Below are 13,612 nucleotides of genomic sequence, written 5' to 3' on the forward strand. Positions count from 1 at the left end.
AGACAGGAGTCCATCAAAATCCTAAAGGAGAACACAGGTAGCAACCTCTTCGACCTCAGCCGCAGCAACTTCTTCCTTAAGTGCTCAACATTGCTCAGCATCAGGGAAATCCAAATCAAAACCTCAATGAGATACCACCTCACACCAGTCAGAATGGCTAAAATTAACAAGTCAAGAAACGACAGATGTTGGTGGGGATGCGGAGAAAGGGGAACCCTCCTACACTGTTGGTGGGAATGCAACCTGGTGCAACCACTCTGGAAAACAGTATGGAGGTTCCTCAAAAGTTTGAAAACAGAGCTACCATACGATCCAGCAATTGCACTACTGAGTATTTACTGCAAAGATACAAATGTAGGGATCCAAAGGGGTACGTGTACCCCGATGTTTATAGCAGCAATGTCCACAATAGCCAAACTGTGGAAAGAGTTAAGATGTCCATTGACAGAAGAATGGATAAAGAAGATGTGGTGTATATATACAATGGAATATTATGTAGCCATTAAAAGGAATGAGATCTTGCCATTTGCAACGATGTGGATGGAACTGGAGGGTGTTATGCTGAGTGAAGTAAGTCAATCAGAGAAAGACATGTATCATATGATCTCACTGATATGAGCAATTCTTAATCTCAGGAAACAAACAGGGTTGCTGTAGTGGGGGTGGGGTGGGAGGGATGGGGTGGCTGGGTGATAGACATTGGGGAGGGTATGTGCTATGGTGAGTGCTGTGAATTTTGCAAGACTGTTGAATCACAGATCTGTACCTTTGAAACAAATAATATAATATATGTTAAGAAAAAAAAGAAGAAGATAGCAGGAGGGGAAGAATGAAGGGGGGGAAATCGGAGTGGGAGACGAACCATGAGAGACTGTGGACTCTGAGAAACAAACTGAGGGTTCTAGAGGGGAGGGAGGTGGGGGATGGGTTAGCCTGGTGATGGGCATTAAAGAGGGCACGTTCTGCATGGAGCACTGGGTGTTATGCACAAACAATGAATCATGGAACACTACATCAAAACTAATGATGTAATGTATGGTGATTAACATAACAATAAAAATTTAAAGAAAAAGAAAGATGTATATATTTTATTTTGAAAGAAAGAGAGAAAGAGGGAGAGAGAGAGAGCAGAGAGAGAGAATCCCAAGTAGACTCTACAGAGAGAGTGGAACCTGAAGCAGGGCCTAGTCCCACGACCCTGAGATCATGACCTGAGCCAAAATCAAGAGTTGGGTCACTTATTTATTTTTTTAAAAGATTTTACTTATTTATTTGTCAGAGAGAGAGACTGAGCGTGCACAAGCAGGAGGGGCAGCAGGCAGAGGACGAGGGAGAAGCAGGCTTCCCCAAGCAGGGAGTCCGATGTGGGGCTCGATCCCAGGAACTTGGGATCATGACCTGAGCCAAAGGCATATGCTTAACCGACTGAGCCACCCAGGCATCCCAAGAGTTGGGTCACTTAATCGACTGCACCACCCAGGCGCCCCTGAAAGTCAGATGCTTGTTGATTCTCAGTAATCAGTTAACCTCACAAGGTCTGATGCTTCAGTTACAAAACGAGCAAGTGGTAACTACAATCACATTTGATTGAAACATTCTAAACATTTTAGTATTTTGTGCCTTATTTTAAGATGTGTTCATATTGTAGTCTTGAGCTTAAGTACCTAGTTTAACTAGATAACTATCTATAACTTAATTAATTAATTCAATAAATGTTTTCAAACTTTCAGTATGAGCCAGGCTTTTTTCTGGGAACTTGGGACTCATTAGGTAGATAGACCAAATAGACAATCTAGCCCTATCCAATAGACAATAAACAATAAATACAATCAAAAATAAATGTCTAGTAAGCTAAAATGTGGTGAGGGCTATGAAAACATGGAATAGGATAAAGGGGCTCAGGAGTGGAAGTAGGTTGGTAAGTTATGGTTTAAATAGGATTGTCAGAGTAGCTGCCTTGAGAAAGTGATGTTCGAGCTGACTTGAAAATGAGCTGCTGAAATACGATAAGAGGCAAAGGGCTTTCTGGACATATCATTCCAAGTTCAAAGGCCTGAGGTGAGCTACCCTAGCCTATCCTTATAGGCTGAATACTACAGTTTAATAAGAAGGATGCCTGACTGGAGCCTAGGAGATTGAGGACAGCAGACAGAGACAAAGTCAGAGAGACACAGGTGGGGATAGAAACAAGAGAGGGCAGAGTATTAAAGTGAAGGAAAATCCACAGATGTGTGGGCAGTAAGAGCAGAAGATACACAATTCTGAAAATGCCTCCAAGCCTTACTTTTTGGTCTTGTTCAGAGTGCATTTCCTTGCCCAAGGAACAAGTACACTCATAAAATAACATGATATGCAGAGGTCATGTGTCTGCTAATTGTTTCTGCTCAGCTCAGTTTGTCCCACAGAAGCTGAAATGTAGAAGAGAGGTAAAGGATAAAATACTGGCAAAAAGAATTAATGCAAATGAAAATCAGTCCTTTAGCATCAAGAACATTTGGAAAATTGACTATCTGTCTTCTTTTTTGAAGTAATTGTCTCAGTTTTCTTATATTACTTTAGAGAAATTAATGTTCTGAAATAATTATTGATAAATTATCTATTATTAATTACAAAATTGACAATTTTAGTGAGCTTCAATGACAACCATTAATAGAAAAGATCCAAGACTACCAGTATGACCCCTTCATCTGCTAACATATCCAGGTGACAGACGATGCTCAAATCCTATTGGATTATTAGTTCTGATATGCTATTTAGCTAATTTTTGAGAGGATTTCTAAAAATCTCAGGCAGATTGTTCTTCAGAAGTTAGGCAAGGGACATTTTACTTATAAGTTGCATCTTATTCCTTAGGATATAGTGCTATTGGAAAACAGAAGAGAACATTTGTATTTCTCATTGCAGGGAATGTGAGAAGTAGGGATAAGAAACATGTCTTGTTCCATTTAAGGAAAAAAGAGAACTTAAAGTAGCTTCTTATTCCTTATAAGGAGTATTCTTTCCCTTTTTCTTTGAAGACAATTATTATGCTTTTCAGTTAGACAATAAATATAGAGCTCTTTGTTTAAAACAATGTTTTATTTCACTTTGGTGGAAACTAATAAACACAATAAATAAAGTAATGGAGTTAATCATTATATGCAATGTACTGGGATCTCTGTTTTATAGATACAGAAAATAAAATAGAGTAAGATTTAATCTCTATTTATTGATTGATATGAAGTGGTTGTGGAATAGGTCTATATACTAGGCATCTGAACCAAGGAGAATTTTGTTCCTTACTTTATCACAGGTAGCCTCTGATAATTTAAGATTATTTATTAATTATTTGTCCACAATGCACAAAAACTGAAGGTGTTTATTAGTCTTAGAATAATTTTGTGGATATGCAGATTTTTTGTCAACTTGCAAAGGAAATTTTAAGAAAATATTATTAAAGTTCATATAAATCTTTCATTCTTATTAAATGGTAAAATGTCTACAGCAAAAAATGTTACCTAAAATATGATATACCTAAATTTGTTATAATATTTTCACTTAGAAAAAATAAATAAAACTTAATGAAAAGCTGATTTAATGTTTCAATTATCCTATTTAAATTATTACTGCCTCTGATGCGGAGGACACATCTTTTAGCTAGAGGGAAACTATTTTCCATTTTAAAATTATCACTATCATCTACAGCACGGTCATTGCTTTTACTATACCACTGTTGCAGAATTTTAAATCTCTGAATTAACCAACCACATTTTTCTGGGTGTCTGAATGAGATTTTGTTAACTTCATAGCATGGTTCTAATACATGTGCAGATACCAGCCAATAAACAGGGGACCAGAGGCAAAGGCTCCTGAATTCTGGGCAGTACTGTACTGTATAAGAACAAGGCATTTATCAAACTGTCTTATAGACATCCTGTTAATCTAAATGTGTCTGGATTAAAGTAACAGCAATTTATTTCACCATTTCATCACGTGAAGTTTGCAGATTAGTATTTCATCATTTTAAATGCATAATTATTATCCTTTGCTCCATGCTTTCTCACAGGTCCTCTGAAGGGACAGTAAAGTATTACAATCATATTTTCAGTACTAATTTTTTTCTCCCAGTCTTTCACACAGATGAAAATATACTGTATGAAGTATATGAGAGTGCACGCCAGGGGAGGAGATAAATTCTGCCTGAATATTTAGATTAAATGCTTCTGTCTTACTAATATATGCAATTAGCTTCATTGGAAGTTATCCTTCCACCTCTTTTGTAGATTTATACCATTTCTGGTTGTGTCTTGAAGGAATGCTGAGCACCTCAATGCATATATGTCAGTGTAAACTGTGCCTTTCCCCCCCAGTTATAATCCATGTAACAATTTACAACATATTGATAAAGATTAACTTTTTAGAACAGCTCTGCATTTTTTAATGAGTACATTGTTAAGTCATTTATTAATATTAAGTATTGCATTAGTTATACAGACAATATAGTAGCCTTGAAATACTGGTTTAATACACTTAAAAGAAAAAAAACATTGCCCACTTCTATGCTATCTTAAATATTCATTTCTTTTTTTACCTGGGGCCAGTTATCTCTTACATGTATTTGAAGTCCTAGTAAAAAAATATCCAAGATTCTCATCCCACTGAGTTAAATTGATGCCCTGATATCAATTAGTTTTATTATGTATAAAATTCCTAATAACATTAGCAGATTAAAAAATATTATAAAATATCTCAGAAAGGACTACTTATAGTTTGCTTGGCATATCTAACCTTATTTACATTTTCTGTTTCTATATAGGCTAAAGATTTATTGTATATTCGTTAGAATGTCCTTTCCACATATTTGTCCCAGGTCAATATGAGAGAGGATTTGTTTTAATTGTGGTTTGCACCCCTTTAGGAAAATGCCATATTCTTATTTGCACAGGGAGGGAGAATTATAAAGCTAGCCAAATAACTTAGTTTAATGTAAAAGAAGCTTTAACCAAAATTAAATTAGAATGAGCTCTGGTGTGGGGTAGCAGGCTTTGGTTCACCTTTTGCTTTTTGCTTCCAAACTGAGAATGTCCTCCAAAAGCAATCCACTTCCCAACATTCAATATCCCTAATATAGTCCCTTGGTTTTCATAATGACTTGTCTAATGTCAAAGGAAAAGGAGAAAATTAAAGATGCATCTCTTATGTATCTGTATTATAAAGGTGTGTATTACTGAGGTTTGAAATGGAAAAAGGCAAAAAAAGCACCTATCACGATCTATTAGAATAAAATCTATATTTCTGAAAATTTCTTATTGATCCAGATATGACTTTATTTATTTTTCCTTAGACAACATATGGATATATTGAAAAGTTATTGTACCAGGCATTGTTCCAGGTCCTAGGGAGTAAAAGTGATAAAGTTCCTGGCTCATAGAGTTTGCTTTTCAGTGGGGGTAGATGTTGTGATACACACGGTTCCATCCTCCAGCTCCTCACCTCCGCCTCCCTCCTGAAGGCACACATTCCCTAGGCCTCCCTCGGTAGCCCTCTTCTCCTCCTGCTTCACATTCTGTACTGACCAATCTCAGTAGTAACTATCCACTGTGCCTTAATGTTTTCAAACCCTCAATTAACATCTGCACCACTCTCATATGCCTTATCTGATTGTTTACTGAACAGTCAATATGAATGTCCCACAGGTATTGTAAGCACAAAGTACAAAATAAGAACTCAATATATTTGCCCCCACACCTTCTCTCATGTCGACCTGACTTTGTTTAGCATACATCCACTTATTAAACCAACTGTCTTCCAGTCTCTACCTACTCATTTTTTTCACTGCCCTTGCTCTAATTTTGGCCATGTCAACCAACAAAGCTAGTATAACATATAAAAATAATAATATTATAAAGTAAAAATAATATGATATGATACAATATGATATAATGTAATATAATGCAACAAATGAGTTTAACTCTAATCTCACTATAGCCTCTTACACTAAAACTAATCCCATCATGATTACTGAAAGAACTACCATGTCTACACCATCATAATAACTTTTCTACTTAAATCTTTCCATGGCTTCTGGTAAAAAGCAATATTGTTTAGCATGGCATAAAAGGCACTTCATATCTGTCATCTACTTATATCATATCCTGCCACCTCCCTATGTTTCCCAGAAGAACACCATCAGTTTAGCATGATTTTACAGTTCTTCCATTTTCCCCATCTCTCACCTTGTTTCTTCTGTCTAGAAGTTTATTTCTGTATTTCTCTGAACATATTTTGTGTGTGTGTGTGTGCATATATGTGTTTAGTTACTTGACTCTTTAAACAGTGATATGCTTTATAAAATTACTAAATCATTTTTACTCTTCTTATTTTCTACAGCATTTTCCTGGGTTTATTTATTTTATTCCTCCAAGAGTGTTGTTCTCAAAGTGGGTCTTTGAGTGGATAATTTTCTGGGCTCTTATACACCTATCACTTAAATTAAATGCAGCTGGATATATAATTCTGGGTTCAAAGTTATTTTCCATCAACCACTTTAAAATTATTACTCAATTTTTTTTATATGCGGTATTGCTATTGAGAATTCTGATGCCAGTCTGAGTCTTACTACTCTGTAAGAGCTTTTCTGGAAGCTTTTATTTCATTTTAAAGTTATAAGGGTATATTAGTTTTTCTTTATGTAAAATGCATTACACTCTATGAGTCATTTCAACCTGAGGCATTTAATATTGCTTTAATTATCTGAAATTCATTGTTATTTTCTCAAATATCTCCTCCTATGTGTATGTATTTAAGAATATACCTGTGTCTGTTTTATTTATTTTCTTTTCTTCAGTAACTCATTATCTGTATATAACTTCTATATATCTCTTATGCCTTATTTTTATATCATATATCTTTTTTAAAAATTTTTATTGTTATGTTAATCACCATATATTACATCATTAGTTTTTGATGTGGTGTTCCATGATTCATTGTTTGTGCATAACACCCAGTGCTCCATGCAGAATGTGCCCTCTTTAATACCCATCACCAGGCTAACCCATCCCCCTCCTTTTCATTTGCCTTCTTCGAAAGTAATTCACGCTGATCATCTTGCTTGCTAATTTTTCTTCCATTGTATATCTTTTGTTCTTTTTTCAGTCATTATAATGTATATAACTCATATTTTACTTGGATATTTGAATGACTTCTTGCTCCTGTTTTGGTTTGTGAATATCCTCTCTTGTGGATTTGAGAATATTTATTATAGTAAATATATTTATCAATGTGTTCCAATAATCTTGCTTCATGCTTTATGTGTCATTCAGATAGTTTTCTTTCTTTTAATGTGTTTAAACTCTTATCCCGTGGCCTCGCAACTTCAGATAAAAACTATTTTGGGGGCACCTGGGTGGCTCAGTTGGTTAAGCATCCGACTCTTGATCGCAGCTCAGGTCTTGATCACGGGGTTGTGAGTTTCAAGCCCTGAGTTGGGCTCCACGCTGGGTGCGGAGCCTACTTAAAAAACAGAACAGAACAAAACAAAACAAAACAAAACAAAACAAAACAATTGTTCTGCCTGGTAAGGGTTACTGGGGAGACTGCTAGGGATGCAGTGGCAAAAAGAGAGAGTCTCTGTTTGTAAGGAACTTAAATCGTTCCTTTAAAAAAACATTTTACTGAGGAATGATAGACACACAAAATATATACATATTTAATGTATACAATTTAATGATTTGGGAGGTAAATTTACATCTTTGAAACCATCACCACAATAAATGCCATAAACATATAATTTGTCCGCAGAGAATGTGGCCTTCAGAGAAAATTCAGTTTCATGCACCAGAAGTTCTGTGAGAAGAGAATGGGCAAAATTAGCAGTAATATATGAAAATAATTTTCTAGTGAGATTATATGGTGGATGACACAAATGTTACTTAGTTTTGATAAATTATTTAAATTTTAGAGACACATATTGCAGGTAAAAATAACTAAATTCAGGGGCGCCTGGGTGGCTCAATCGGTTAAGCGTCTGCCTTTGGCTCAGGTCATGATCCCAGGGTCCTGGGATGGAGCCCCACATTGGGCTCCCTGCTCAGCGGAGAGCCTGCTTCTCCCTCTTCCTCTGTCTGTGTGTGCTCCCTCTCTCTATCTCTCTGTCAAATAAAATCTTAAAAAAAAACCCACTAAATTCAATTATAGCTAGTGCTAGGTTGTGAACATTTAGGATATTTTTGTTAAAATTTTACAAATCAAATTATTCATTTCCTGGGGATTTTCAATCTCTAGTCAGTGGGAAAAGTTTTTATATAATTTTAATATGTTCATTCTGCACAAAAACCTTAATAAGAGGAATTTAGTTTATTTATTTTTCACCCTGTATAAAACTGGGATTTTGCATGAACCCATTAGCTTGACAACCAGACATTATTTTGATTCTTTATGGAAACTGCTTTTGAAATGGTTTGATATTTCTAGCTGAAAGTCAAACAAGGTTTAAAATGCAAGACTGAGTTAGGCAAATCTTAATAGCTTCTGATGAGAAAGGATTACACCAATCTGGTAGAAAACATGCTTCTCTGCTGCTCCAGTTATAGTTAGAATTTTACTAAGGGAGATTGTAAATGTCCCTATGGGATAAAGCTATGAGAATAACAACACCATTATTGTACAAAGGCTGCTTGGATTTTAGTCCCTTGAAAAGGTTTTGATTGTGTCTATGTGTGTTGCAGAAGGAGGTATACAGAAAAAGATATACCTGTCTTTTTAACAGGGAAAGCTAGGACATTGGAATACACAGATGCTACACACACACACACACACACACACACACACACACACACACACACACACTCAGATGTAGTGGAAATTGTTGGATGCTGCCCAGATCTTCCTGCCGCTAGAATGTAGGCATCCAAAGGCTTTTAGCTGAATCCCTTCCTGCAATTGGGAACAGCCTCAGCCAAGGTCATATCTCTTCTCTAAGAGTAGCCCACATACAATGATTGGTCCATGCTGGGGTACGAAGTTGCCACCCCTTCTCTCTATTCATTACATTTCCGCTGAGAACCATTCCTATTTCAGAGTACCCATGGGATTGCCTGAGACTTCTGTCTCAGTGGTATCAGCAGTTCAATTTCTCCATCTGCTCAATTCTGTTTCTTCTCTCCTTTCCAGGCAGTGTTCCTGAGAGCACATCCTCCAAAATTCCTGCATTCAGATCTGCATCTCATCAGTTTGTCTTGGAAAAAACCTGACCTACAGTACACTATGTGACATTTCCCACTGGAATTTTGTTTCTGCCAATGGAAGTCTTGGGCTTTCTTCTGTGGTTCAGTATTTCTTAGCCCTCATAGCCTGCAGTACTAAAGGTTATTGAAATTTATCCAACAGATAATGAGAATTACCTTCTATTACAGGAGAAAGAAAGATTACCCAGATACATGAAATAATTTTTTAGGACTCTCCTCTCTTGACGTTTATATTTACTACATATTATTGCATCTACCTTTCACTTTGTAACACAAATACTTTCTTTGGGCTAGAGGGGTCTGTTGAACAATAATTTCATTGGTTATATGGGAATTTACAGATCAATGCTGTGATACTAAAAAGGGTATAAGAGGTTCATATATATATATTTAAGTGTAGTGTTGCACATGTATGCTGAGATTGGTTCTTTCTCTTCTTCATTGATCTATTCATCTATCTTAGGACAGTTTCTCTAGAAGTAGAATCAAACATGAGGAATTCTTGTACAAATAATTTCTTGTGAGGGTGCTCTCAGGAAAAGGTAAGTAGGGAATCAGGTCAAAGAAGGGAGAAATCTAAGCATGGTTGTAGCTGTCCTGGAAACTCGCTTCAGTTTGATCCATGAGGGATGTTCTGTAGCACAAACTGCACCATAGAATTAATCTTACACTGAGGCAATTATTCCACACCAGTCAATCATTGGCCAAAGTCTGAGATGTGAAGGGCATAGAAACAAATCTCAACAATTCTCAAGGAAAGGGGTAGCTATGAAATGTTATCTGGGCCAACACTTTCAACAGTGTGAAATGGAAGCACTGTGGCGTATCTTGTAAAGGAAGGCAAAAAGGGCAATAACAGCATCCACCCTATCATCAATCTGTCTATCATCCATTCATTTATCCATCCAAAAGATGCATTGAGTATATATCTTACAAGGTTCTGGGAATAAAAAAAAAATGGGCCCTTGATCTGAAAGAACATGCAGGTTGATTAAAACGCAATTAAAACCCAGAAAAAAATGTTCTTTTATAGAAGTCTAACTAGGAGCTCTGTGCAGTTAGGTCACTCCTAATTCTTCTTGTATAAATGAGGTTATAGAAAGTTTCTTTAAAAAGATGCAATTGTTAATAGTAATGACAAAAGAAGGTCATTAGTTACTAATAAGGATGAAGGAAGGTACAATGACTGGCAGAACAGAAGTTATTATTGCTCATTCTTGACAGAGGAAAGCCCAATCAAATTAAATATTTCTTTGGGCCTATCTTGTTATTTGGTGAGGAAGTGAACAGTGTTTGGGTGTTTGTGAAGGCCTCGATGAACTAGATCAGAGGGTTCTCATGTGTTCTTTTGGCTTAGAGTTACTCTGTTAGACCTAAAGCTATATCCCAAGGAAAAGGAGCATCAGAGTTTAAAGAAAGCTATTATGATGAGAGATTCTCTACTTAGTCACTTGACTTAGTAATGTTTAATAGGTTTCCTAATATTTTTCCCATTAAATCCCCACAAGTCTTAGGTTTGACATAACTACATTGGGTTGGAAATTAATAGTGACTACTGAAATGGATCTTTAGGTTGATTAGCCAAGTAGGGAAAAAAAAACACATTTATTTGAAACCTAAGTGCACTTTCTATACAAGAGTTTGGGCTAAGGTAATGTTGAGACTCTGTCACAAGAGGACTTCATTGTGTATGTTAAAAATAGGACTGATACGATCAATCTTTGTTTTATAATACAGCTCTGCATGAAGAGAGGATTTCTTAGGTAGAGAAACTTAGAGAGAGGGATATTAGTTAACTGTCCATTTCATTTCCATGACCTAACTCAAAATGATTCAGTTACCTTTCTACTTACAAATGAGGGGAGCAAAACCGTTACTGCTCTGCCATCAGTGGATTTATTTATGCTTTTTTTTTCTTTGTAGTGGACTCAAGTTAGTTTTGCCTTTCTATATTCCCTTTTGTTCATAAAAACAACTCAATTCTTTTCTCTGTGTACCCACTACTCCTTCATTCTAAATTCATGTATTAATGGTTGGGCTTGCAGGTCTGGTCAATTAGATTCTCAGTAACTGATTCCAGGATGTACGTGGGATTTATTCCAAGCCAAGAATAATTAGCCTCAGGAATTTTGCAAGGCACCATCAGAAAAGAAATACACTCTTTTTCTCGGAGTTTAACAAATCATAAAATGCAAGTCTATTTGATTTTGACTATCTCTGATACTTTGTGGGGGAGGGCCTTCTCAGATTCAAGCCAATATAGAAGAAAACAGATGGGGAGCTGCTTTCACACGATCACGCTGAGCTAGTACCTGCACCTGGAATCGGGCCACAACCTCAGCCGCACCTGCTGCCTGCCACAGCCTCTGGACCATGGATCCCCACAAAGTGAGTGAGCTTCGGGCCTTCGTGAAAATGTGTAAGCAAGATCCGAGCATTCTGCACACGGAGGAAATGCGCTTCCTGCGGGAGTGGGTGGAGAGCATGGGGGTTAAAATACCACCTGCCCCTCATAAACCTAACTCAGAAGACAATATCAAGGAAGAAAAAAACAGATAGTAAGAAGGCGGAGGAAAACATAAAGACAGACGAAACATTAAGTGAGGAAAGTGATCCAGAAATTGACAACGAAGGTGTGATTGAACCAGATACTGATGCCCCTCAAGAAACGGGAGATGAAAATGTAGAGATAGGGGCGCCTGGGTGGCTCAGTTGGTTAAGCGACTGCCTTCGGCTCAGGTCATGATCCTGGAGTCCCGGGATCGAGTCCCACATCGGGCTCCCTGCTCGGCGGGGAGTCTGCTTCTCCCTCTGACCCTCTTCCCTCTCATGCTATCTCTTTCATTCTCTCTCTCTCAAATAAATAAATAAATAAAATCTTTAAAAAAAAAAAAGAAAATGTAGAGATAACCGAGGAAATGATGGATCAGGCAAATGATAAAAAAGTGGCTGCCATTGATGCCCTAAATGATGGTGAACTACAGAAAGCCATTGACTTGTTCACAGATGCCATCAAACTGAATCCTCGCTTGGCCATCCTGTATGCCAAGAGAGCCAGTGTCTTCATCAAATTACAGAAGCCAAATGCTGCCATTAGAGACTGTGACAGAGCTATTGGAATAAATCCTGATTCAGCTCAGCTTTATAAGTGGCGAGGGAAAGCAAACAGACTTCTGGGCCATTGGGAAGAAGCAGCACACGATCTTGTCCTTGCTTGTAAACTGGATTACGATGAAGATGCTAGTGCAATGCTGAAAGAAGTTCAACCGAGGGCCCAGAAAATTGCTGAACATTGGAGAAAGTATGAGCGAAAACGTGAAGAGTGAGAGATCAAAGAAAGAATAGAAAGGGTTAAGAAGGCTCGGGAAGAACATGAGAGAGCCCAGAGAGGAAGAAGCCAGAAGGCAATCAGGAGCTCAGTGTGGCTCTTTCCTAGGTGGCTTTCCTGGGGGAATGCCTGGTAATTTTCCTGGAGGAATGCCTGGAATGGCAGGGGGAATGCCTGGAATGGCGGGAATGCCTGGGCTCAATGAAATTCTTAGTGATCCAGAGGTTCTCGCAGCCATGCAGGATCCAGGAGTTATGGTGGCCTTCCAGGATGTGGCCCAGAACCTAGCGAATATGTCAAAATATCAGAGCAATCCAAAGGTTATGAATCTCATCAGTAAATTGTCAGCCAAATTTGGAGGTCAAGCAGAATGCTCTTCTGACAAATAAAGCCCTTGCTGAAGGAAAAGCAATGATCACCTAATGTATGTCGCAATAATACAAACCAGTGTACCTCTGACCTTCTCATGAAGAAAGATGGGGTACTGTGAAGAGAATCCCTACCCCTCTGCCCCACATGCAACTGAAACATTCTATAGTGGTTTGCCATTAGGGTATTCATTCAGATAATGTTCTCCTACTAGGAATTGCAAACTTTAAACACTTTTTAAACCTTAAAAATATTTAAAAACATATTAAAAGTGTGTGTTAGCCCCCCCCAAAAAAAACAGATGGGAAGACGTCATTTCTTAAAGACATAATTTTACAACCTCAATAGAGTCATGTCTGAAGTCCATCTGGTTATAGACTTTCTAGTACATGAAAATTCCGTTTGGTAAATAAGCCAGACTGAGTTGCGTTTCAATTTCTTGGACTCAAAAGAGCTCCGACTCATAAACTTACTTTCCAATCAAAGCTCCAAACTGCCGCATGTCTGCCCACTCTTAACTCAGAACATCATTGGCTTTTCATCTCTTCATTAGTAATTTTTCTTGTTTGGTTGTAGTAATACTATTTTGGGTTGATTACTTCAGCCCAAATCTGGAACTATTAGTAAGAAGTTGTGTCATACATAGTTCCACCGTACAAAGCTGCGATCATACAAAGTCATTTGAGGAATT

The 13,612-nt window shown here is 37.4% G+C and overlaps 1 pseudogene; it reads left to right on the top strand.

The window, feature by feature from the left end:
- The first annotated feature begins 11,522 nt into the window (after positions 1–11,522).
- LOC112832532 (hsc70-interacting protein-like) lies at positions 11,523–12,941 on the top strand (annotated as a pseudogene).
- The last annotated feature ends 671 nt before the right edge of the window (positions 12,942–13,612 follow it).

The sequence above is a fragment of the Callorhinus ursinus genome, unplaced genomic scaffold, assembly GCF_003265705.2.
Source record: "Callorhinus ursinus isolate GAN/ISIS: 27379988/994484 unplaced genomic scaffold, GSC_fseal_2.0 scaffold14, whole genome shotgun sequence".
NCBI lineage: Eukaryota > Metazoa > Chordata > Mammalia > Carnivora > Otariidae > Callorhinus > Callorhinus ursinus.